Raw genomic sequence first — 26,900 nt, 5'->3', positions numbered from 1 at the left:
GTCATTTGAGGCCAGTTTAATCAAACAGCACAATGAAACAAACAAACAACAAAAAAAACAACTACTTACAAAGTGTGGGCAGGGTGTGACTGCAGCATGAGGGGTGGTGCAGGACTGTGGGGAAGAACCTGGAGAGGGAGGCTTCTTGCAGAGGGCCCCAGGTGGCCACCCCAGAGGAATACACAGCCCACTCTTATCCTTTTCCCCACTTCTGGTCTCCAACCCACGCCTCCCATTCTGAGTCCAAGCAAAGTCAATGGCAATACAGCCCTTTGACAAAGTCCATATGGGCCCAGCTGGCCAGTGGTTCTGCAGAGACAAACAAGAAATGCCCAGCACACTTTGTTATCATTAAGAGAAAGAATAAAAATGGAAGCTAGTGTGAACGTCCAACAATTGGGAAATGAGTCAATAAAGTGGGGTATGTTTTGCTGTGGATGTTACATGGCCATTTAAAAGAACACTTTTGGAGAAACAATAGCATAGGAAAGAATCTAAAGTCAACTGAAGAAAAGCAAGGTAGATAATTATATATGATTCCAAACATGAAAAAAAATACATACATGATGCACTGAAAAAAGGGAACATACCCAGATTTAAACTGTGGCTATTTCTGCTTGGGGGAATTAGAAATTTTCATCTTCTTTTTCAAGTTATCTGAGTTTTCCAAAATTTACATGTGAAAGTGAAAGTCTCTCAGTCATGTCCAACTCTTTGAGACCTTCATGGACCATAGCCCACCAGGCTCCTCTGTCCATGGAATTCTTCAGGCAAGAATATTGGAGTGGGTTGCCATTCCTTTTTCCAGGGGATCTTCCTGACCTAGGGATTGAACCTAGGTCTTCTGCATTGCAGGCAGACTCCTTATTGTCTGAGCCACCAGGGAAGTCCTAAAATTTACATGAATTTATATTATTTATAATCAGAAAAACATTATTTAAAGTAACTGGTCTTTTGCCTTCTGTGGCTTGTAATCTAGTGGGATAGAAAGATTAATCGCTAATGAATTACAGGCAAATGCAATAAAGGAACAAAGGGATAAGTCACTGATTTCAGTGGGTGGGCAGAATCCGGGAAGCTTCCTAGAGGGGTGGCATTTAAACTGGGCCCTGAGTGCATGTGTGCTAAGTCACTTCAGTTGTGTCCAATTCTTTGTGGCCCTATGACTGTAGCCCATTGTGTCCAATTCTTTGTGACCTTATGGACTGTAGCCTTCCAGGCTCCTCTGTCCATGGGATTCTCCAGGCAAGAATACTAGAGTGGGTTGCCATGCCCTCCTCTATAGGATCATCCCGACCCAGGGATCGAACCTGAGTCTCTTATGTCTCCTGCACTGGCAGGTGGGTTCTTTACCACTAGTGCCACCTGGGAAGTGGATGGGCCTTGAGAGATGAAATCTATTTTGACAGGTTAAAAAATTGCCAGAGGATCACCCAGGTGAGTGACTAATGAGAACCATATGTTGAGAGCTCTGGAGGATGTGAAATATCCAGGTTACAACAGTAGATGGATGATCCTAGAGCAATACGTTGACAAAATCAGAGGAACTTTTATAACTTATAGACTTCTGTGTCCCTCTCTGGATCTACTGAATTGGCAGCTTTGCTGGGAGCCCAGGACAAATAGTTTGAAAATGCTTCCAGGTGATTCTAAGGCGCAGCCATGGCTGAGAACCACAGTGGAAAAAGGATATGAAAGTATGGTAGACCCTTGTGCAGTGGCTGCCAAGAAATCTCTAGCCATCTTCCTCCCTAAGGGGAAAGGGGTCCAGCAGCTACTTATCAGATGTGACACTGCCCCATGACTGCAAATGTCTGGGCTGGGATAACCTGCCTTTGGTGCTAATGTGTATGTGTAGACGTTGACTTTGCCATGGACAACTTCGACCTGCTCGAGGACCTGTTAGCAAAGGAAAGGATGTCCAGGAGGAGGAATGAAGCTGATCTAAGGAGAAGAGGAGGGATGGTAAACAGCATCCTGCTATCTTCCAGTCCTTGATTCCAGTATTTTCTGAATCCCACTGGATCGTTGGCCTTGAGTTTACTGAGATCTCCTTTACCCTTATCGTGTGTGTGTGTTATCACTTCAGTCGTGTCCAACTCTTTGTGACCCTATGGACTATAGCCCTCCAGCCTCCTCTGTCCATGGGATTTTCTAGGCAAGAATACTGGAGTGGGTTGCCATGCCTTCCTCCAGGAGATCTTCCTGGCCTAGGGATCAAACCTGTGTCTCTTTCATCTCCTGCATTGGCAGGCGAGTTCTGTACCACTGGTGCCACCTGGGAAGCCCTTATCCTTATTATAGAGCCCAGTGTTTAATGTTGGCCTGACTGGAACTGACCTTGGTTATCTTCAGAGATCAGCAGAGTGAACCTTCTCTCCCAATACAGTAACACAGCATAGTGCCAGGTCCCAGTTGGAGTCCAAGGGGTGTGGCTGTGCTATTACCTTAACTAGCTGGGACAGTTTCCCCTGAACTGTTTTTCTCAGAACAATAGGTTTTGTGGAGTTAATGGGCGTGTAGCACAAGCAAACAAGCACATACAGAATGAAGCTATCCTTGGTCAAGTGGATTGTGTATAATTCTCTGGATTAACAAAGTTAAACTGGTTTCTCAACACGATGTACACCTTAAACTTACACCATGCATAAGTCAATTACATTTCAAGAAAGATAGATGGGGTACTGTCAGGCTTAAATGATAAACAAATCATCAGGAGAAAAACTAAAAAAAAAAAAGATGTATTTTTGTTAGTTTTGGTTGAGCTGGGTCTTCACTGAGACATGTGGGTTTTCTCCAGTTGTGGAGAGTAGGGGCTCCTGTCTAGTTGTGGCAGGCTTGGGCTTCTCAGTGAGATGCTTTCTCTTGTGGAGCACGGGCTCTAGAGCACGCGGGCTTCTGCTGTGGCTCGCAGGCTCCAGAGTATGGGATCGTGGTTGTGGTACACCGGCTTAGCTGCTCTGTGGTATGTGGAATCTTCCTGGAGCAGGGAGCAAACCCATGTCCTCTGCACTGGTGAATTCTTATACAGTGGATTCCTATACAGTGTATCAGCAGGAAGGTCCAAAATGGATTTCTTTACTAGAAAACTTCTCAGAACCTTAACATGCTCTTGTGAGTTATGAATTTCCTACAGGGATTGATTATAGGATTCAGTGTTCCCTAAATTTATTTGACTGGGGTACCCTTTTATTTCCAAAAGCATGTTTCAGCACTGATGTTTGGCCCATGAAAGCTAACTCGTTCTTCCATCATTTCTTCATTCAGTAAACATTTACTAGAGTAGCAAAAATATGAACTATTTCTCAAAATGGCATGTTATGATGAGGGCATGCTAGCTTCCAGGAACTGTGTGTGCGCATGTGTATATTTGTGCCTGTGTGTGTGTTCATGTTCACACACGTGTGTACACGTGTAGGCGTGTGCATATATGCCTGGAGGTGCATGTTAAGAGAGGAATAGAACAAAGGAGAGCAAAACAGGAACAGGGATAGGTCCTTGCCTTGGATGCTCACATACGGGCTTCCAGATGCCCAGTAAACAGATAGCATCTCCATCTGCAAATGGAATTACATTCTGTTGAGTGGACTCAGGCTGGTTACTCGGATTAATTTAGACTTCATTGGAAAGAAATCTCCAAATCATTTATCCTCCATCCATCAAATGAAGTAGGCTGCCACAGCAGACTGTGCTTATGCTCAAACCCATTTTTAATTTGTGACAGTAACTGGCCTTTCCCGTAATCATTTTCAATTTTTTTCTTAAAAAATGTTGCTCAAAAGAAGTTTCCCATATAAATGATGATAATGCTCTTCTCAGAGAAAGAGATTTATTGATCATCCCTTGAAAGCCACTACTAGGCTGAGCGTTACAAATGCTTGATCTTACTGAATTCTTCCAGCACCCTTGTAAGACTGGCACTTCACTTTTCCCTTTTTACAGGTAAGATAGCTCTGTGAAGGTAAGGGCCTTGGGTCTGCTTTATCATCTAGAACCTCATCTGTAGTCGGGCTCTGTAACATAGTTATGAATGAAAGAATATGTAAATGAGGAAACAGTCTAAGATCTGATTCAGAATCAGCCAGCTTGTCAGTGTCTAAAACTGTATCTGAACAAAGATCTGTCTGATTTCAAAGGCCCAACTTATTTCTTCCTCATCATTCTAGAAAGGAACATAACGCTTTTATATCTGTCATGATCTAATTCCATAATCTAGTGTGGGGTGAGGCCACACATATAATGTTCTCATGTCCTAGATGAGGACACTGAGGCTCAGAAAAATCAAGAAATGTGTCCAAAATCACTTAGATGATGTTAGGAGGCAGATTCAAGAACCAATCCCAGGTCTTCTGACCCCCATCCCAGTGCACTTCCAGCTCCATCAGAGATGTTTTGAAAGTATCTGAAGATTTCCCTGAAAGTGAGTGGTACCCAAACTGATGCTCACATGGAAAATGCCACCCTATCCTCTCCTTAGACTCTAGTGGCCCGGTTCCACTGTCTTGGGTAACATCCATGCTGGTGGGATGTTTCCCTGTGCCCTCCATTGGAGGTGGCCAGCCCTGGACTGGCACCAGGAGATGGCTGCTTGAGAGGCTATTGGTCAGCCTTGACCCTGATTTCCATCAGGACCCCCACATCCAGAAGCACCACCCCTCCTGGCTATTTATAACCTGAAGTCCCCAAGTTGCAAAGCCCCTTCCTCCTGAGAAACAGGCAATTCTGTTGAGACCATGCTCTGTTTTCTGATGAAAAGTGACTTTGGCAGAAGATTCTCCATCAGTCTGCACCATAAACACAGATGTGCACGTTTCTCTGGAATACTCTCTGCTTCCTTTGCCCTTCATAGGGGCTGGGATCTTTCCTCCCTGAGACACAGAGGGCCATGCTCAGGCTGGAAGTTCTTGATTTCCCTAGCTGATCTCTGGAGTGAAATGGGTTACCTTTTTCCTTTTATTCTTTCTGTTTTCATGTTTCCCTTAGTTCCAAATTCATAATGTTTCTCTCAGCTTCTGTCTTCATGATGCCGACATGACCATGTAAAAAATGAATAATGCTCAGAAAATCCTGGGGCCACTCATTTCTCAACATGAGGTCAAGGAACTGGTCCTACTCAGCTCTTTCCTCATCCCTAAATGGAACAGTTATCAAGGCACCTTGGGAAGACAGATTTAGGGACTGCTAAAAGGTTATTCATCTATAACACATTTCCCTCTTCCGCTCTTTTGCTTTAGACTCTTGGCATCTCTCTCCTAGATAATTTGGATAAGAGGTTGCTATGGACTGACTCCATGCCCCACAGGGCTTCCCAGGTGGCACCAGTGGCAAAGAACCCACCTGCCAATGCAGGAGATGCAAGAGGCATGGGTCAGAAAGATCCCCTGGAGGAGGATATGGCAACCCACTGCAGTATTCTTGCCTAGAGAAGCCTGTGGACAGAGGAGTCTGGTGGGCTATAATCCATGGGATTGGGAATCATCAGACATGACTGAGCGACTGAGCACACAGGTACAAAATCCATATGTCGAAGTCTTAACCCCTAGTACTTGAGAATGTGACTGTATTTGGAGATAGGACCTTTAAAGAGGTAATTAAAATGAGGTTATATGGGTGGACCTAAACTAGTGTAACTAGTGGCCTCGTAAGAAAGAAATTAGGACACAGACATGCACAGAGGGATGACCACCTGAGGACACAGGCAGAAGATGGCCATCTGCAAGCCACAGAGAGATCCTCAGGGGAAGTAAACTCAGTTGACCCATTGATTTCTGACTTCCAGTTTCCAGAACTGTAAGAAAATATATTTCTATTATTTATGCCATCCATGCGGTAGTCTGTTACAGCAGCCCCAGCACACTAACAGATTTTAGTGCAAAGAAGTAGAATGATGCTGTAGAACAAATGCCTAAAAATGTAGAAGTGACTTTGGGTCTGAGGGATGGGTCGAGGTTGGAAGAGTTTTGAGATTCACGTTAGAAAAAACCTAGATCACCTTGAAAAAGCTGTTGGTCATCTAATCTAACACAGTGCTTAGTAACTTCAAAAAAAACCACCTGACATGGAAAAGAAGAAACAGTGGGATAATGCTAAACTTCCAGGCATTGTGTTAGATATCTGACATAATTGCTCACATATATTTCATAATAATTCTGCAAATTAATTATATGTATAAATTATATAATAATATGTATAAACATTAGTGCTTATATAAATATGAATAAAATGTAATTTATATAAATAACTGTATTAACTAATATCACCATTTTCTATCTAACAACACAATGATAAGCAATAATAACCACAAACATATTAAGCTTTCACTGTATGCTGGACCCTGTTTTAAGGTCCTTTGCCTAGATTTTTACAATAGTCCTATGAAGCAGATACCACTGGATGATAAATGATAAAATAACATAAGATTTAAGAACACAGGCCCTGGAGCCAGACTGGGTTCTAATTGCAGTTCTCCCATTTCATTGCTGTGTGGCCTTGGGTAAGTTCCTTACCCTCTCTGAGCATCAGTTCCTCATCTATAATATGAGAAATGGTTGTATGATAATAATTCTTATGCCATAGGGTTATTGGGCATACGCATGAAGAATAGGTACTTAGGCTAGAACCTGGCCAAATATGTGTCAACTATTCTTATCCTTATTTTAAATATGGGAAGATTGAGGCTCGGAGAAATGAATTTACTGAGTTGGTTATGTGAAAGCTTTTTTTAATGGAAGTTTTATTTTGTACACTCCTCTCTTTACATATTAAATTACCTTAATTATTATACAGATTAATTACAATTAATCTTGGTTAATTCATCATTTTTTCAAAATAAACTTCAAATTCCTTAAAATGGTCCATCTTTCAAGCCTCAAATCCTAACGTTCTCCTTGTCGCCTTCTGCCACAAACACCCCAACAACACATGTGCTTTCGTAACTGTGTCTTTGTGCAGACTGTTTCTGCCACCTGGAATGTTGTTCCCTCTACCCCCTGGCCAGTGCCTGGTCATTCTTCTTCAGACTCAGTTCTCATTCACTCATTCATGCAGTTACCTGAGTATCTTCTTTGAGTAAGACACTTTTCTAGATCCTCAGTTACAACAGTGAGTAAGAAACATCCAGTGCCTTCAAAGCAGACCAGGGAGACTGACAAGAGACCAATGGGCAGTGTGATAAAGACAGTGATGAAGGGAGCAGATGAGGAGTACCCTGTGGGGCTGGGATGTGGGTGAAGTTCATGAAACTGGCCTTCCCTCCCCGCGTTCTTTCTCTACGTCCATGAGATCGATGACCACACCACCAGAGAATATTTACTTGATGCTCTCTAATCGCTGGTTTCCCCTCCAATACATGGTAGATCCATAGGAAGAGAAAATTTCCCTTTTGTGAATATAGAAGCCTGTTTCTTTGTTCATTCTAAAGACAGTGAACTAGCTCTAGACTTAGCCTTGGGACACTATACACTTACGGCCTCATGGGAAGAGGGAGGCAGATGCCTAATGAGACTGGGTCAATCCTGAGTCTCCCATTTGTCCCAAGAGAGATACTCACTCTAAGAAGGAAGTAGTAAAATTGGACAAGTGGAATGGAGGGTGTGGCAGATTGATTGCAACAATGACCATGATCTGCCATTCCCGCTCTAGCCGTGCCCCTTGTTTGCAAACGCAGATCCCTGGTGACTCAGACAGTAAAGAATCTGCCTGCAATGCAGGAGACCCAGGGTTGGGAAGAAACCCTGGAGAGGGGAATGGCTACCCACTCCAGTAGTCTTGCCTAGAGAATTTCGTAGACAGAGGAGTCTGGAGGGCTACAGTCCATGGGGTCACAAAGAGACACAACTGAGTGACTAACACTTTCACTTGTTTGCAATGGCTTTGCAGCTTCTCCCATCCAGACTCTGTGCTGTCCTGGGAACTTGCTTTGGGCAACAAATCAAGTGAGGGTATCAGTGTTCCAGTTCCAAGCCTACATCTCAGGAGCCCTTAAACACTTTTGCTCTCTCTTGAATCCATCCCAATGGCATGTGAACAAGACTGGGCTAGCCTAGCGGAGGAAACTGATGAGAAGTCCATGGAGGAGAGGCCATTCATCCCAAGCAGAGGCCGTCCTAGACCAGCCTAGAGCCAGTCAACATCCACACATGAGAGGGCCTGCCAAGATTGGCAGAACTGATCCACAAATGCATGGGTCACCCCAGGCAAGACCAGAAGAACCACCCACAAGGATGCACACAACCACAAGGGATGCACACACTTGTGAACAGTGGCAAAACCACCGAGTTCTGGAGAAAATTGCTATACAATACTATTAAGGAGATAGATAACTGACACAGAGGGCAAGGGGGACCTAATTTTCAGTGGAAACATTTGACAAACAATTACAGTAGAATAGAAAAAGTTGTTTTGTTCATAGATTTAGGGACACTGTTTTGCTCTGATAGAAAGGAGAGCAGCTCACTTATCAGGCATGCCTTAGGATGAAATTTGAGGTTGGGCTTCTCTCAAGATATTAAAAGCCCAGATTTTGTGTTACATAATGCAAAAAGATTTTCCAATTTCCACTCACTTATGTAGTTTAATAACATACAGCTTCCCTGATAGCTCAGCTGGTAAAGAATTCACCTGCAATGCAGGAGACCCACAATGCAGGTTTGATTCCTGGGTGGGAAGATCCCCTAGAGAAGGGATAGGCTACCCACTGCAGTATTCTTGGGCTTCCCTGGTGGTACAGCTGATGAAGAACCCACCTGCAATGCAGGAGACATGGGTTGGATCCCTGGGTTGGGAAGATTCCCCGGAGAAGGGAATGGTTACCCACTTCAGTATTCTGGCCTGGAAAATTCCATGGACTGTATAGTCCATGGGGTCACAAAGAGTCAGACATGACTGAGTGACTTTCATTTTCACTTTCTATTTGCATAGTCCCATCATTTCACGGCAAATAGGAGGGGGAAAAGTGGAAGCCATGACAGGTTTTCTATTCTTGGGCTCCAAAATCACTGCAGATGGTGACTGCAACCGTGAAACTAAAAGACGCTTACTCCTTGGAAGAAAATCTGTGACAAATCTAGACTGTGTATTAAAAAGCAGAGACATCACTTTGCCAACGAATGTCCATATAGTCACTTATGGTTTTTCCAGTAGTCGTGTATGGATGTGACAGTTGGACCATAATGAAGGCTGAGGGTCAAAAAATTGATGTTTTTGAGTTGTAGGTGCTAGAGAAGATGCCTGAGAGTCCCTTGGACAGCAAGGAGATAAAACCAGTCAGTCCTGAAGAAACTCAACCCTGAATATTCATTGGAAGGACTGATGCTGAAGCTCCGATACTTTGGCCACCTGATGCGAAAAACTGACTCATTGAAAAAGACTCTGATGCTAGGAAAGATTGAAGACAGGAGGAAAAGGGGGTGACAGAGCATGAGATGGTTGGATGGTATCACTGAGTCAATGGACATGAGTTTGAGGAAACTCCAGGAGATGGTGAAGGACAGGGAAGCCTGGCGTGCTGCAGTCCATGGGGTTACAAAGAATCAGACATGATTGAACAACAACAACAATGTCCCCTGCACCTTATCTCCCCAAGTGTAATGGCTGCGGTTACCTACACAACCATGAAAGGATGGGTTCAGTATTCGAGAAGCACAGTGCAGATGCCTTCCATTTTGGAGCTGCTTTCAGGAGCCTCTTTCTGCAGTGAGGTCTCTGCATGCTTGGACTGGTGGGCTGTACTTATAGGGGTCAGAAAGAAAGACAGCTGGCAGCCTGCAGTGCCTGGTACCAGAAGGAAAAGGACATTCTTCTGAGCTGCCAAGACACACCCAAGGCCCATCAGCTCCTCCCAGACATCTGCCTGGGGTGGGATCCAGGCTTCTCTTTGCCCCATGAACTGGGAATGGGAAAGAGAGGTGGTGGGACCCACTGGAGCACACTGTTCAACGTGGAGATCTTTGACTTACTCCCAAGCTCTGCTCCCAGTCCCACCATCTGCGGCATTTACTGACTCCAAATTTGGGGTCTCAGATGTGTCCCCTGGAAGATGGTTCATGTGCCCTCAAAGCTCCCACCCCTTGGTGGCATATTCTGGGCCATAACTAACTTCTGTCTTGGCTTCATCTGCTAACACACCTCCATCAAATTGATGAGAAATTCTTGTTCCCAGAGAATCCTTTTCTTTACTGGAGGGTTTGTTCAGTGAGTTCTCTGGAGGATGAAAATGTACATGCCTTCTACCACCTTGAACAAGAAGCTGTCCCTCTGGTATTGGAAGATGTTTGCCAATGTTCTCTGTCCACACCAGCCCCACCTCGCTGCTCTTACAAGTCAAACACCAGATGCTGGTTTTCCAGGGAGCCATTGCCAACCCTAAATGACAGGTGTTTATTTTTAACAGTTCCCCCAGTTTGCATGCCATAGAGTGATTATCTCTTTGGAAAATGGTAAATAAGTAAAATAAAGATGCTACGAGTCCCATCAACTCAGTGTCCATGGGTGCCTCAAATGTCCCAGGAACTGCTGTGGATCTTTTCATAGATGCCATCCTGGTTAATTTTCACACAATCCAGACAAGATGTCCCCATCAGCTCCAATTCCTAGGTGAGGAAAGGGGGGCTTAGGAAGGCTTAAAGAGGTTAAGAACATGCCAGGGTGGCATAGCCAGGGTGCTAAGATGGGGACTGGAAACTGAGTTTTCTTTCTATAAGATTGATGCTCTACCCACCATCAGATTACTTTGTTACTTCTTTCTCTTCTCAGAACATCATTAAAAATATTGAACCCTATCTAACAGTAACATTTATCTAGCACTCACCAGGTAGTGGCCCCTTGATTGTATTAATTGTACACATAATATAATCTTAACTGTCCTATTATCATCCCCATATAACAGATGAAAATCATGGAGGCACAGAGGTTGAGTAACTTTCCGTAGATGACACACACAGCCTAGAGCTTGGCTCTGAACCAAGGCTCTGAGCCTTCAGAGCCCTGCTCTTAACCATGTACATGTATTTTGTTACATACAGTAATAAGCAAACCACTTACACGTGGCTTATTAATAAAGACCAGCTAACCAGTGAACCTCTAATAGGTAAGTGCTTTATAATTTTACTCCGTGATTCAGAATAGTAATTGTAATCAGCTAATGAGTGCTTCCTAGGGATCTGATAAATGTTATTCTCCATTCCCTGTCTTCTCTAGGTGAGGCAGAGATTCCTTCATCTGTTTATTCCAAGAACACTTAATGAGCGCACACAAAGAAAATGCAGCGGAAGCCGTCATTAGGTGGATGGGCCCTGTGCAATCTGAATCCTGCAAAAAAGGTCCACATGAGTGAGGCCCCAGCCCCACTACAGACAGTGATCTCTGTAAATCACCCATAATACATGCAGGGCTGCGTTGAATGGTTCACATTAGGCCAGACATCTAAAGCGGCGTGTCTAAGGAGATTTGAGTAAATTGGAGATTTATCAAAAATGCTGGAGAAATGACAAACATGAATGTGGTTGGGTCTGCTTTCCCTAGTCATCATTGGCCCAGTGATTTGGCCCTGGGTTTCCTTTGACTTATCAAGTGTATTCAAGGGACAACAAAGTAGGGAGCCACCAAAGCTGAGCCAGCCATAGGAAGAGGAAGTTCTCCTGATATGAAGTGGAAAGTAACAGAGGCCCAGACGGTGCTGGGTACCTTCCTGCCTGCGTCCTGCCCCTTTTGTCCACACCAGTGAAAAATCCCTCTGCCTATTTCGTCTTTTCCTGGTGGCCATCAGGTACCGTTAAACTAGAATTTAATATTTCCCTGGTGGCTCGACCAGTAAAGAATCTGCCTGAAACACAGGATACTTGGGTTTGATCCCTGGGTCAGAAAGATCCCCTAGAGAAGGGAAAGGCTACCTGCTCCAGTCCTGGAAAATTCTGTGGACAGAGGAGCCTGGTGGGCTACAGTTCATGGGATCCCAAAGAGGCAGACACAACTGAGTGACTAACACTTGGTTCACCCAGACCGAGACACACTCCTTCTCTTGTGTGTCTGGTGAGTCATTCTAGCCATGAGTTGTCCTGGGTTGGGATTTGTTGTCACCACACTCTCTGTGCACCTGCAGGAGGTGCTGATGCCTGGGGCTTAAATGCGGGGTCAGGAGGATGAAGGGTGTCATCACTCCCTGGGTCTGGGCACAGAGAGCTTTCCCAAACTCACACACCAGCACACATTGGCTTTTAAGAATCCATCACCATCTTAATAATGTGATAAATGATATTGGTAAGTTAGAGGCAGCTGACAGCAGCTCAACCATAGTTGTTTTGAGCAAAAAAAAAAAAAAAGAATTAAGGTAGTAGCAGTAGTATTGAATTATAACCCAAAGAATCCATAAGTCCATATTGATAGGAATAAATGAATGAATAAGTAAATAGGAGAATAAACACATCTATGCAGAAGAATCCCAAGTAGTTCATGTACATATTCCATCCTCAAAGTGTTGCAACATAGCACCTCTCCTCAGGTGCAGGCTTCACATAGTGGCTTTCTGCTAAGAGTGCAGTATAGAAAAAGGAAGAAAGAGTAACTTTACAGTGCAGAAGCCTGATAAACACCACCTCAAGCCGGGTGTCAAGGTTATTATCAGCATTGATAACTGATATTGATAGTATGTACCCATTTCTTTAATTTTTTTTAAATTTTGTATTGAAGTATAGCACATTAAGAATGTTGGGATAGTTTCAGGTGAATAGCCAAAAGGCTCAGCCATGCATGTATCCATTCTCCCCCAAACCCCGCTCCCATCCAGGCTGCCACATTACACTGAGCAGAGTTCCAAGTGCTATGCAATAAGAGCTTCTTGGTTACCCACTTTAAATAGAGCAGTGTACACACGGGTGTGATGAGAATAGCACTTTACCTCTGCGGTCTTCTTTCCCCAAACCATAACCCCAGTCTAATCAAGAGAAAAACGCCAGGCAAGTCCCAAGTGAGGGACATCCTACAAGTATTCAGCCAGAATTCCTCAAAATGGATAAGGTCATCAGAAACAAGGACAGTCTGAGAAATTATCTCACCCAACAGGCAGCTAAGGAGACAAGATGACTAAAGGTAATGTGGATCTTGGAACAGAAAGAGGACTTTAGGTAAAAAGTAAGGGAATCTGAGCTACAGTATGGATTTCAGATAAAAATGCATTCATATTGGTTCATTTATTGTGAAGAATGTACCATACTCATGGAAGATATTCAAAATAAAGGAAACTGGGTGTGACCTATATGGAAGCTTTCTGTGATATCCTCAAAATAGGTTTTTTTTTTTTTTTTCCTAACCTAAAACTCTTCTAAAGGAAAAAATTCTGTTAAAAAAAATAGATTGGAACATATTTAGATTTACTGAAGTTAGTAAGGATAACTATTGTTTCATGAAATTTTTGTTTCCCTTAACCATAAATATACATGTAGATGTACCCTGCTGCTGCTGCTGCAGCTGCTAAGTCACTTCAGTCGTGTTCAACTCTGTGCGACCCGATAGACAGCAGCCCACCAGGCTCCCCCATCCCTGGGATTCTCCAGGCAAGAACACTGGAGTGGGTTGCCATTTCCTTCTCCCTCGGTCTTGTAAAATCCTTTTCTTACAGAGGATTGGGTAAACAAAATTTGAAAAACATTGAATTAGAGGATTTCTGTTCTCTCTAATATATCTTAAAAATTATTCACTTCAAGTTGTTTAATGAGAAGTTTCACTGAGTTGGTAACATTTAATCAGTGTTGAATCACCACGTCCAGGGAACTGTGCTTGGTACTGTAGGACATGCTGCAGATGAACAAGGCACCGGGTTCCCTCTGCTAGAGACAGAAGCAGAGAAACAAATTCAGGGTCATGTGAAAGGCCATGAACTAGAGGTTGATAAAAGCACTGTGAAAGCACGGAGGACAAAGGAGATGGAGTTGACTCAGAGGGTTATGAAAAGCTGACTAGGGGCTGACATTTATGCTAGACTTAAACAGAAGTAAGAACCACTAATGTTTGCTCAGCGCTTCCTATGTTGCCAGGTTTTCTGTGAGAATATTGCACAGATAATCTGCTTTTATCTCCGCACATCGGGCTAGTTATACCATACTTTACAGACAAGGAAACTGAAGTTAGAGAGGTGAGGGAATTGCCCAGAATGCCCGGCCAGGGAGTGCTGGGTGTGATCTGTACCTTGGAGTTGCTACCCACCCTGTACCGCCCAGCTTTAGTGTCCTCTGGGGTCTGAATAGGATTCCTGCTGCTGCTGCTGCTGCTAAGTCGCTTCAGTCATGTCCGACTCTGTGCGACCCCATAGACGGCAGCCCACCAGGCTCCCCCGCCCCTGGGATCCTTCAGGCAAGAACACTGGAGTGGGTTACCATTTCCTTCTCCAATGCATGAAAGTGAAAAGTGAAAGGGAAGTCACTCAGTCGTGTCCAACTCTTCGTGACCCCATGGACTGCAGCCTACCAGGCTCCTCCGTCCATGGGATTTTCCAGGCAAGAGTACTGGAGTGGGGCGCCATTGCCTTTTCCATTAGGATTCCTACTCCCTCAGAAAGGTGTCTATTTCATTGCTTTTGCTACCACAGCCCCTCTTCCTTCTTCCTTTTCAAAACACTCCTACATAACTTTCAGAACCCAGTTCAGTGCCTGCCTCCATCCTCTATCTGTTCTTCATGACCATCTTTCCCAGAAAAATTCATGGTTCCCTTGCTTGTATTCAAGCCTTGGTTGGACAGTCTATCTCCTCTACCTTCACCCCAGCCACTCCACTCAAATCACAGCCAGCCATCTTTTTGAGTTTCTGCCTCCCAGCAGAGCATCTGACACACTGTAGTTGCCCAATAAGTGAGAAGAATTTTAGGATTTCCATGAATAAATAAGGAGAGACAGAAATCCCAAGCTGAGAGTAACATGAGTAAAAAAAAAAAAAAAAAAAAAAAAGTGGCAAAATGAGAGTGTGGAATGGTCTGGAAGGGATGGGATGGAAGGTACACAGATGCATGTGACAGGAGAGATGGCAATGATGCCCACCTGAGGCTGGATCATGCAGAACTGGGATGCTCTGCCCGGAAGCTAGGGCTTTATTCGTGTGGAACATGGTGCAACATGGAGGGATTTCAGAATCGAGGAACAAGATTTGAATTGAGCGACACTCTGTGTTTTATTGTATATTTTCATCTTTGAAGAAGCTGGAGGACAAGAGGAAATATGAAAATGAATATTTATCATGTACCTATTATATTTCAGGCACTGACCTAAAACCTTTACATAAATCTCATCATTCTCATGATAACTGAATACACCAGCTATTTCCCTTTGTTTTGAGAAGATAAAGCTCAGACAGGTTAAGTCATTGGTCCAAGATCATGCTGAGAAAATGACAGATCTAGTATTTGAACCCAGGTTTGTCTGGCTCCAAAGCTCATTTTTTCCCACTACATCATCCTGCCTCCTTGAAAAACCCTCCTAGCCAACCGCCCCCACCCCCCCTACCCCGCCCCACCATTTACTCTTGTCTGCTTCCTTTCTTTCCTGAACCACTTCTCTTTGCCTTTTCCCTGCTGTTTCCCTGGACCTAAATGGCAACAGACTGGAGAGAGGGTGACTTGAGCCTTAGCATTAGCGACCACAGGAATAGTTTAATTTTCCTCCCTCCTTGAAGGACAGAGATATTGAGTCTGGAACAAACCAGTGGGAGACTGGCTAGGAGCACAGTCCTTGGAAATGCTGCAGATGTCCCGGCTGCTGGGAATCTTTCTGATCTTTCAAAATAGACTCTCCCTCCACCTGGTGAGCAACCTAAGACGGTGAGGTCAGCTATTCTAAAGAGTCTTTGGGTATCTGCTGGTTTGAGAGCTCTTTTTGTGTATGCTTTTGTTGTTCAGTCACTAAATCGTGTCTGACTTTTCCACCCCATGCAGCGCACCAGGCTCCTCTGTCCTTCACCGTCTCCTGGAGTTTGCTCAAATTCATGTACTTTTTGTTACTTTCTTCCTAAAATGCTTCTAAGTTTATCAAACTAACTGACAACACAGGGGAGTTAAGGACTGAAAAAAAAATCCAGTCTTCTTTTCTTGATAGTGGTATTATGATTCTGGCATTCCAATTCAAACTTCTCTGAAGTTTTCAAGCAATGGGTGCTTTATGTGTGCTTGTGATTAAAATATGATGTACCTTAAAAGCCATTCCAGCCTCCTGTGATGTGGTCATAGAAATTATTTCAGCATTAAATCCCTCATTCCCATCATGTCAGCTTCGCGACCATGGCTAGATGAATCACTGGAGAAATGAAATGCTTAGCGAAATGTTTTTCTTTCTGATTGCAGGGCTTATTCGATTAAAGGATAAAAGCAAATTGATCAAATATGTGGACATTTGAAGTTTATTTTTATCACTGCTGAGCAAATTTTGGAAGGCAATGATCTTATTTGATTTTCCTCTCTGTAGTTCCCTATGGAAAAGGAAGTACTGGAAAAAAAGGCCTTTTGGTCCAGCCATGGGGGTGAGTGACGGGCCACCTTCCATGGTCAGTTCTCCTGACATGGCTGCACACACTCCAGACCATAGCAGCGTCAGGAAAACCTTCTTCTAATGGCACGCCCAGCAACCTCATGACAAAACAACTTTGGAGCTTTCACCGAGTTCATAAAAAATAAAACCTCTTACAGATTCAACCCGCATAGCCCATTTCCATGAACATCCCTCCTTTCAGTTTGGGTCCCCATCCATCTTCCTTCCCCTGTCTCTTTCACTGTCCCATTACCCAGGCGATAGAGGTTTCAGGAAAATGAGAAGAGACTGAGAAAAAGTCAAAGGATGCGGGGGCAGGATGGGGACCATTGGCTTTGGTTTCTCTACATCCTTCACCCCCAGCTGGCCTCCCGGGGCTCCTGTGGCTGGGGAAGCAGCAGGCTGCCTCCCTGCTTTGAAATCCCTAAGTTTCACTAAGTGTTATTGTTTTCAAACAGCACCAACAGCAACAATAATAATAAATAGTAAAGTTGGTTAAGTATGTTCTTTGTGCCTAAAGTCCCCTAAAGTCTTACATTCCTTATTGCATTTAAACCTCACAACCATCTTACGAGGCAGATGTTGTTGCTATACTTACAGATCCAGATAACTGAGGTTGCAGCAAGTTTAAGTAACTGGCCCAAGTGGTGGGCCTTGGATTTGAACCTATGCATTTTGACTTGGCCCTGGGTCTGTAATTAATGCACTAAATCACTCCCCACATACTACAGATGTAATATTTTGTTGTTAAAATTCAAATGATACATCACTAATTATTAGAGAAATGCAAATGGAAGCCACAGTGATGTATCACCTCACATGGGTCAGAATGACCACCATTAAAAAAAAAAACTCTATAAATAAATGCTAGAGAGGGTATTGAGCAAAGAGGACCCTCCTACACTGTTAATGGGAATGGAAATTGTTGTAGCCACTATTGAGAACAGTATGAAAGGTCCTTAAAACACTAAGGTTAGAACTACCATATGATCCAGCAGTTGGATCCTTTGCCAACAAAGGTCCATATAGTCAAAGCTATGGTTTTTTCAGTAGTCATGCACGGATGTAAGAGTTGGACTTTAAAGAAGGCTGAGTGCCAAAGAATTGATACTTTCGAACTGTGGTGATGGAGGAGACTCTTGAGAGTCCCTTGGACTGCAAGGAGATCAAACCAGTCCATCCTAAAGGAAATCAACCATAAGTAGTCATTGGAAGGACTGATGCTGAAGCTGAGACTGCAATACTTTGGCCACCTGATGCAAAGAGCTGACTCATTGGGAAAGACCCTGATTCTGGGAAAGATTGAGGGCAAGAGAAGAAGGGGGTGGCAGAAGACGAGATGGTTGGATGGCATCATCGACTCAGTGGACAAGAGTTTGAGCAAAGTTCAAAAGATAGTGAAGGATGGGGAAGCCTCCCATGCTGCCATCCACGGGATCATGAAGAGTAGGACTGAGTGACTGAACAACAGTGATCCAGCTATCCCACACCTGGGAATATATTCTGAAAAGATGAAAACTCTAATTTGAAAAGATACACGCACTCAATGTTGGTAGCGGCTCTATTTATACTAACCAAAACATGGAAACAACCTAAGTGCCCATCAAGAGATGACTGGTTGAAGAAGATGTGGTACACACACACACACACACACACACACACACACACACACACTGGACTATTACTCAGCCTTAAAAAGTGTGAAACACTGCCATTTGCAGCAACATGAATGGACTTAAAATTTACCCTACTGAGTGAAGTGAGTCAGACAGGGAAAGACAACTATCACATAATACCACTTATATGTGGAGTCTAAAAAATAATACAAATGAATCTATATACAAAATAGAAACAGACTCACACACATAGGAAACAAGCTTATAATTACCATAGGGAAAAGTGGGGAGGGATAAATTAGGAGTCAGGAGTTAACAAATAATGATACAAACTACTATACATAAAATAGATAAGCAACAAGGATCTACTGTGTTGCACAGAGACCAATGCTCTATGTCTTTTAATAACCTATAGTGGAAAATAATCTGGAAAAATAACTGAATCACTTTCCTACACCTAAACTAATGCAATATTATAAATCAATTATATTTCTATTAAAAAAATTCAGATGACACAAATATACATAATGTGGAAAGTTAAACACTTCTCCCTTTCCCCCTCCACCAATTCCTCCCCCTCCACCAATTCTTACCTTCCAGAACTTTCCAGCCTAGATGGCCTAGCCAGGTTCTGTGTCCTCTCAACCTCTACTGAACAACGAAGGGGTTGTTGGGCCCTTCTGAAGAGGCCCAGATTTCATAAGGAGCCAAGCTACCTGGGACAGGTACCTCTGTGAATGAACAGTCCTCAAGGGTCAGGCAGATTCACAGCTTTCCATGGTTGGAAGCCATAGGTGTGTGCCTGCATGTGTGTGTGTGTGTGTGTGTGTGTGTGTGTGTGTGTGTGTGTAAAGTTTCTTTCACAGCTCAAGCCTGGGAAATCCCACAGCAGCCAGGCTAGGCAAGACTATTAGAGGACAAGACCTTCCTTCCCCCAGCATACAGCATAGACTGTCCCAATGGCTAGCTGATCTCTGAGCTGAGTAAAATCCCTGGGGTGAGGGAGCAGGGAGAATCTAAGAAAAACAATCTTACTTCCTTTCTAGGCTGTGCCAGGTGCTATAATATCGTGGTAAAGAGCTTCGACCTTGTGTTTACTTGTGTTTACTTGTGTTCGATCTGGCTCTGCCACCTATTAACTGTGCTACCTAAGTTACATTTCTCACTCCCTGAGCCTCAGTCCACTCATCGATGAAATGAGATTGATAATGTTTACACCTCAAGGATGTTGGAAGACAAGATTACTATGTGCAAATCCCGCAGTGCCCAGTCATAGTGGGTGATCAGGAGGGACTGTGATCTTGGTGTAGGTGTAGAAGGGGCAGCTAATTCAGCCTGGAGAGGTACTGAAAGGGCTTGGTGTGGTCAGCTTGTGAATCCCTGGAATTGACAGTTTCTTCTACTCTCCTTCACCCAGGTACCTGGCAGAGGGCCCTGCCCATAGAAAGCACTTCTGAAACATTTGCTGACTTAGACTTTGATAGAATCAAGCAATTAAAGGGTCTGGAACTGGGCACATGCTCTGCTAAATTAAGAGACTAGGAAGAATTAGGAAGGTACTGCTAAGAGTCTGAAAATGTCTATATTAGTAGAGTTGATAAACATAAACAAAAGAAATTCCTTGTTGTCATTAACATGAGATGCTGGGAGCATGGACATTTCTGTGGACTTTCTTTCGCAAACAGTTTACAAACAAAAGAAGGGGTGGATGGATGTTGTAGGGCCATGGGGAGAAATGCCAGGCTAATGACTGAAGAGGCCAAACCATTTACAAAAATAGCAATAGCACTATTTCTTGCACAATCCACCTCTGAAAATCTATCAGCAAGCACGAGGCTGCTTTAACAGCCAGAGATACACAGGAAGCTGCTCATCTCATTAAGTGGCTCCATCTTCTCCAGGCCAACTCAAGTGAAGATGCTTGTGGCCTGCCTCCGAGTCAACATGGAGCAACAGCCCAGAGAGAATGAAAACTCATCCAGCTGCCCCATCTAAAGGATGTGGAGGGCCCCAAGCCAGAACATATTGCTAGACAGGAACTTTTTTTTCAGACTCTAAATTTAACCAGCTGGAGCTCTTTTTAAAGTACCAACCTATTCAAACTTTTGAATTGAAGAATTTGCCATTTAATGGGATTTGATTATAGACAGAATCGAGTGTCCTTGGCTTGACTCATTCTCTTGTATAGTACGCCATCTGCCCCGTAGGAGCCACCTGTGGTATGTGTCAGCTGAGGGCTGCAGGCAGTATGCTTGGAGAACAGGGATCTCGAAGGACTTGACCTCTTTTTCAGGTGATGCTGTTAATGTCCTTGTAATGTCTCTTAGCTTTAACAGGCCAAGAGAGGAATAAGTGACAACAATGGGGGCGAGAGGGTGAAAAAGAGTCAGAATGTACTAGGGTGTAAAAGAAATAGTATTTGCAGTGGACCCACACCTGGAGTGGGGGGCGTTGGGGGTCACACACACACCCAAACCACACACACACCTTCCTCTCTCTACGTAAGAACAGACTCTTGTTGACAGAAGCATTAGCCGAGAACTCAAGTAACATAAACACTGCTGTGCTTGACTTCATATTTATGTGAAAATCCTTCTTTTGTCTTCTTTTTGATAAACAAATCAAGATTGGTGGAATCCAAAGTGGGAATTAAAATGATGAAAGACAAACAAGTATTATGTAGTATAATCCTATTTTAGGCATATGTAATATAATCCCACACACATTTCAAAAATCTAGAAGGATTTATATCAAAGTGTTAATAATCAGTACCTGTACATGGAATGATTAGAAATGTTTTAAATGCATCTCCTTTTTCTTATTGTTATTAAAATATTCTTGTAAGCAAAAACATGAACTCCTCTTATAAATTGGAAAAAAAATTAATTTAAAAACTTGACAAGTCGATGTATGACACTGATTGAGCCATTTATGCCTCCAAAATGTGTAAAAGGCATGGGTGATTGATGTCAAGGGTGGAGGTTAAGGCAATGTGTTCAGTAACTGAGGGAAATGAGACATCTTCTGGGAATAGTTTCTTTCAAGTATTCAGTGTGCTGATCCAATGTTTGACAATGTCACATACTCAGAAGCCTGTCCCAAGTAACATTTTTCTGTTGTATAAACTGAGGTTAACACAGCCTCCCACTGTGGTTGCCTGTGAAGGATCTTCTGTAAAAAAATTGATCATGTACAAGATATTGACTATACTTCCTTGTGCTATACAGTAAACCTTTAATAGAAAATAATCTGAAAAATAATATATGTGTATAGGTACAACTGAATCATGTTTCTGTGCACCTGAAGCATTGTAAGTCAACTATACTTCAATAAAATATATATATTAAGAACAAGAAATTGATTGTATATTATTGATTGCTTTTAAAAAGTGATCAAATCCATAATATCAGCTCTAGGTAAACGGTGCTTCACACAGAGTATATGTTGCATGAATGAAGGAATGAAAAAAAAGACAACAAAAGACTTAGTCCTTATCCTAAAGGAATGTACAACTTAGTTGGAAGCATAGAATCAATTGTATGAAGCGATGGAAGGATAGAAAGACAGAAGGGGTTATAGAAGGACAGATGGAGAGGGAGTGAAGTGAAAGTGAAAGTCGCTCAGACGTGTCCAGCTCTTTGCGACCCCATGGCCTATACAGTCCATAGAATTCTCCAGATCAGAATACTGGAGTGGGTAGCCTTTCCCTTCTCCAGGGGATCTTCCCAACCCAGGGACTGAACCCAGGTCTCCCGCATTGCAGGCAGATTCTTTACCAGCTGAGCCACAAGGGAAGCCCAAGAATACTGGAGTGGGTAGCCTATCCCAACCCAGATTTAAACCGGGATTCCCTGCATTGCAGGCGGATTCTTCACCAGTTGAGCTCTCATGGAAGCCTATGGAGAAGGAGGATATTATTTATTGAATTACTCCTAAGTTCATGTGTGTGTGCACTGAGTCAATCAGTCATATCTGACTCTTTATGACCCCATGAACTATAGTCCACCAGGCTCCTCTTTCCATGGAAATCTCTAGGCAAGAATACTGGAGTGGGTTGCCATTTCCTACTCCAGGGGATCTTCCTGACCCAGAAATCGAACCTCCATCTCTTGCATCTTTGGGCTGAATGCTGCCCATATGGTACCTCATCCAGTAACTCGAGTACCCTATGGTGTAGGCATCATTTTCTCCATTGAGAAACCAGGGATCAGAGAGGTTAAATTAGTTCCTACACATACCACAGATGATAGGCGACTGAACAGGGAAGGAACTTAGGATCTCTGGACTCCAAATCACTGCTGTATCTGCTCTACCCTGACATCCCTCCCCTGTATAGCCTGTGAAGTGAGGAGCCCACTGTGAAAGTGAGTGGCATCCAGCCAGTCCTTGAAAGGAGAGAGCATGAGGGCTGGGCCCAGTGGGATGTTCTTACCGAAGATGCTGTAGCACCGCCCTTTGAATGGATCCAACTTGCTTCCATTTTTCCCTAGTTAACACATGAAGGTGGGCTCCAATACTCTTGGAGACTTCTCCACCATCATCCCAAACTATTCACTCATTTATTCATTTGTGTCTCACATCCCAGCCTACTCCACTCCCTCCCCGCCATGTGGTTGCATTTTCTTCTGTCGGCCTGGAAGTCCCCTCATACCTGACACTAGTCTCCATTTCTCTGGCATCCTTTGGCTGCTTTCGGCATGACAATTCAGTTCCTCCCTCCATGTGTATTTCCGTGGAAGGTTAAATGAGATACATACGCTAGGTGCTGAGCACCCTGCCTGGACATACTCAACTCTCAGTAACTGTGAATGCTTGTGACTCTCGGACAGAATTTAGTGCCGCTGTTGGAGACCTGAGCCCTACAGTCACCCAGACTTGGATCCCAAGGTTTGTGCTACCGTTTCACTAACCTCTTCTCCCCTTTCTCTGACTAACCTTTTGACCTTGGACAAGTCAACAAACCTCTCTGAGTCTTGGTTTCCTTTTCTGGAAAATAGGGACAATGATAACACTTTGCTCATAGAGTGGCTGAAAAATTAAATGAGAAAATATACATCAAGTGCTCGGCGCAGTGCCAGTCAGAGAGTAAAGGACCAAGAACAGTGTCATTGAGGTCAATGGCATTAGTAACTGCATAGCTGCCATGGTTACAGAAATTCTGCTGGGAAAATTGCAGGTCCAGAATCCTGTAACTCTGCAAAACCCTTGTGAGTAGCACTGTCAACAGGCTCCCCTGGCAGGATGAGCAATAGCTAGACTTTTAGAATTTAAGACTCAAACATCAGGTGAATCCAACACATTGGAAGATGGAGGAGGAGGAACACAGCCGGAGTGGGCTTGTGGGATGCAGGATGCTTCTGTAGGGCAAGGCAGCAATGTAAAACAATCAGGCACTGAAGGGTCTTTTGGTAGAGGTGTTATGAATGAAAAACAGCTTCATTTCAATTCATTCATCATTCATCCAATTAACATACATTACCAATTGCTTGGAATCTAAAAGATAAATAAGACCATTCTTGTAGTTTACAATCTGACTTTTTTGTGATATATTTCCCCAATGAGATCAACTAATACAACACAAAATGAGCTACATAGTTGGAGAATAGAGATTGGAGCATCAGACATTGATGGACTAAGGCAGAAGTTAAAAATGTTTTGATTTTTAAAATTTGACAAACACATTCCTTTGAACATATTTCCACAGTGTTTGTAATGTTTTGTCTCACATGATCTGGCCCACAGAGCATCACATTTCCAGCTAATTGCAGGATAAATGCAAGCTTAAGGAGATTCCATCAACAATACTCGCTGTTGACTGAACTCTCTGCTCCCCCAGACAGCCCCACCTCGCACTGCCTGCAGACACTCTGTGTACATCCGAGACTTGACCTCACCTTTACTCATGACTGACTGAGCTAGAAAAATCTCCTCTCCCCTGTCCTTTCAGTCCTTGGGAAGTATTTACAGATCACTCAACAGTGGCTCCTGGAAGAGATTAACAAATGGATAGAAAACTCACCAGCAGGATTAGTCGATTTGAGTCACCAGGTTGTTTTTAACTCCTTGCATGCTTTTGAAAGAAACACTTCCCCATTCTCTCTGTTTAGCCAGTGTGGTCACATTATGTCCCAGCCTTTCAAAGGCCCATGTGCTGAGCTCAGGTCTAAGGAAGGACACACACAGGCTGGACTGAAGACCCTGGGCCATTCTGCCACAGCTTTGGGTCAGGTCTCTCCATGGGAGACAGTGATGCACTACCCTCCTGAATTACGCAGTCCCAGTTTTGTCTAAGCCTGGCTTCTTGTCAGATGTCCCTATTATCATACTTTGGGTCACAGAGACATGGCAGAGATGTTTGGAAGCCAAGAAACAAAGGAATTTCAGCCCTCAATGTGGTCCAGATCCTCAAAGGCCCGGTGCACCCATTCCTGTGCCAATGACATGCCTGAGCCGCCTCCTTCTCTGGGGATAGGACTTCGCTGAGTAGGTGACAGACATCCACCCTGGAGATCAGGATGGGGAGGGGAGGAGAGCCAGCGCTTCGTGACTGCGGGGCATAGACACGTGGGGCTATAGGTCTTGCTCCAGAGCTTCTGGTACCATGCTGCAAACCATTGCCAGCCGTAGCTGGTCCTGGCTCTGCCTCCCTCTCCTGCCCTAGCCAGCTCCTTCCCTCCTCCCAGGAATATTTCTTCAACAAATCATCTTCATAAGAATTCTTATCTCAGAATCTGCTTCTAGAGAATTCTCACTACGACAGGCACCACACAGCCAAAGACACATTTTTAGGAAACTAATTTAATTGCAAGTTGCTATGTGTGTCATGGGGCAAAGAATTACTAGAACGCTAGTGTTTTCCTGAGCTTTTTCCTGACCACAGGATCGAGAGCAATAGGCTTAAAGGGCCAATGTGAGGTCTGCCATCGACTGAGAAAATGTTTCAGTCGGACTGAAGAAAAATAGAAACAAATGACAAAGCGGCTCATTGTTCCATCATCCAAAACAAAACAAACTGCTGTGAGTGTTTTGGCTTCAGATTTTTTATTGCATGCAATTTTAATTACATTTCATGTATAATTTAGTGGTGATTTTTCACTTGATAGTAAATGTAAGTATTTTCACTAAGTTATTAAAATGTCGCATGCTCCCTATTTTAGTAGCTGCATACAATTCTATCATTGTGGGTGTCACAATTTTCTTAAAGATTGCCTTATTGTTGGCCAATTATGCAAGAAGTTTTGACTACATTTAATATTCTGTCTTTAGGATAGATTCCCGTAAGTGAAATTACTGGGTCAGTAAGTGAAATTACTGGGTCAAAAGGATGCATATTTTAAGGCTTATAAGACATATTTACTTCCCTGAGGATTGCATATATTTACCACTTCACCAATAATATGTGTATTTATTATACCTTACCACTGGCTTCCTTGGTGGCTCAGTGGTAAAGAATCTCCCTGCCAATGCAGGAGACACAGGTTAGATCCCTGGATTGGGAAGATCCCCTGGAGAAGGAAGTGACAACCACTCCAGTATTTTTGCCTGGAGAATCCCATGGGCAGAGGAGACTGACAGGCTATAGTCCATGGGGTCGCAGAGGGTCAAACACAACTTAGAGGCTAAAAAACAACAGCTACTACTTCTCATCATAAGTATAATTTAAATTTTGTTTTCTAATATCATAGGAGAGTAACATTTCTGTGTCAGTTAAATTCCTATTTCATTGTTTGTATATAAGATTGGATAATTTCCCACATTATGTTTGCTTTTAACTGTCTTTCTGTCAGTGTTTAGTTGGGCCCTTTGGCTCTCTAGCTTTTAGGATCACACATTCTTCTTTTCAGTGTAGATGAATTCTTCATGCTCCAAAGATATAAATTCTTTTGTCATATGTCTTACAAATATTTTCTCCCACTTCTCTTGTTCTTCATTTTCTAGTATTCCCTTTAAACATGCAGATATACTAATATTTTTATTCACTCAGATTTGCTGATATTTTCCTTTATGATTTATTGCTATTGTTTTTAAACTTAGTAACAAAACCATTTGGGGTTTTGAAAGAAGAGATGATAAACACCAAAATGTCAACAGCTGTTGATCTTCTCGGGATTAAAGAATAGTTTATTGTTTTTTCCTCTCTTTCTTTTATTTTCTAAGTATTCTATAATGAACTGATTCTTCAGTAATAAGGGAAACTTTATGTATTTCCTAACATTTCTCTTTTTAACATTAAGTTTATTTTAGGAACAGCTGAATTTTTTTAATTCTCTGAAGATTTGTCATTGGTGATACTGAAATTAGCAATTGCTAATGGGCAGAGGAGCCTGGACAGCTACTGTCCATGGGGCCGCAAAGAGTCAGACACTACTGAAGCAACTTAGCATGCACACACGTGACAAATCAGGCTTTCCAGGAGGCACTAGTGGTAAAGAACCTGCCTGCCAATGCAGGAGATATTAGAGATGCTGATTCAATCCCTGGATGGGGAAGATACCCAGAAGGAGGGCATGGCAACCCACTCCAGTATCCTTGCCTGGAGAGTCCCCATGGACAGAGGAGCCTGGCCGGCTACAGCCCATAGGGTTCCAAAGAGTCGGAGAAGACTGAACAACTAAGCATGCGTGCACCCATATGACAAACCAGCCTAAAACCCAATGTAACACTCATGTATTATTACGTCTTGTGTATCTGTGGGTCACTGAGGGGTTAGATGCCCTTGGCTGGGCTCTCTCACATGTCTGTAGGTGGACTTGGCTCTGTGGAGCAGAGTTTGATGCTAAGC

General features: G+C 43.3%; 1 long non-coding RNA gene across 1 annotated transcript; it reads right to left on the bottom strand.

Moving 5' to 3' along the window:
• On the bottom strand, positions 1-24,210 carry LOC138438307 (uncharacterized). The gene is made up of 2 exons (XR_011256287.1): positions 24,138-24,210; positions 1-890 (listed from the first exon to the last, which is right to left on the bottom strand). It is a non-coding gene; the product is annotated as an uncharacterized lncRNA (long non-coding RNA).
• Positions 24,211-26,900: the final 2,690 nt, after the last annotated feature.

Source organism: Ovis canadensis, chromosome 3 (genome assembly GCF_042477335.2).
Source record: "Ovis canadensis isolate MfBH-ARS-UI-01 breed Bighorn chromosome 3, ARS-UI_OviCan_v2, whole genome shotgun sequence".
Classification (NCBI taxonomy): domain Eukaryota; kingdom Metazoa; phylum Chordata; class Mammalia; order Artiodactyla; family Bovidae; genus Ovis; species Ovis canadensis.
Note: the sequence above shows the minus strand (reverse complement) of the source record. Positions and strands in the feature narration are given on the sequence as shown.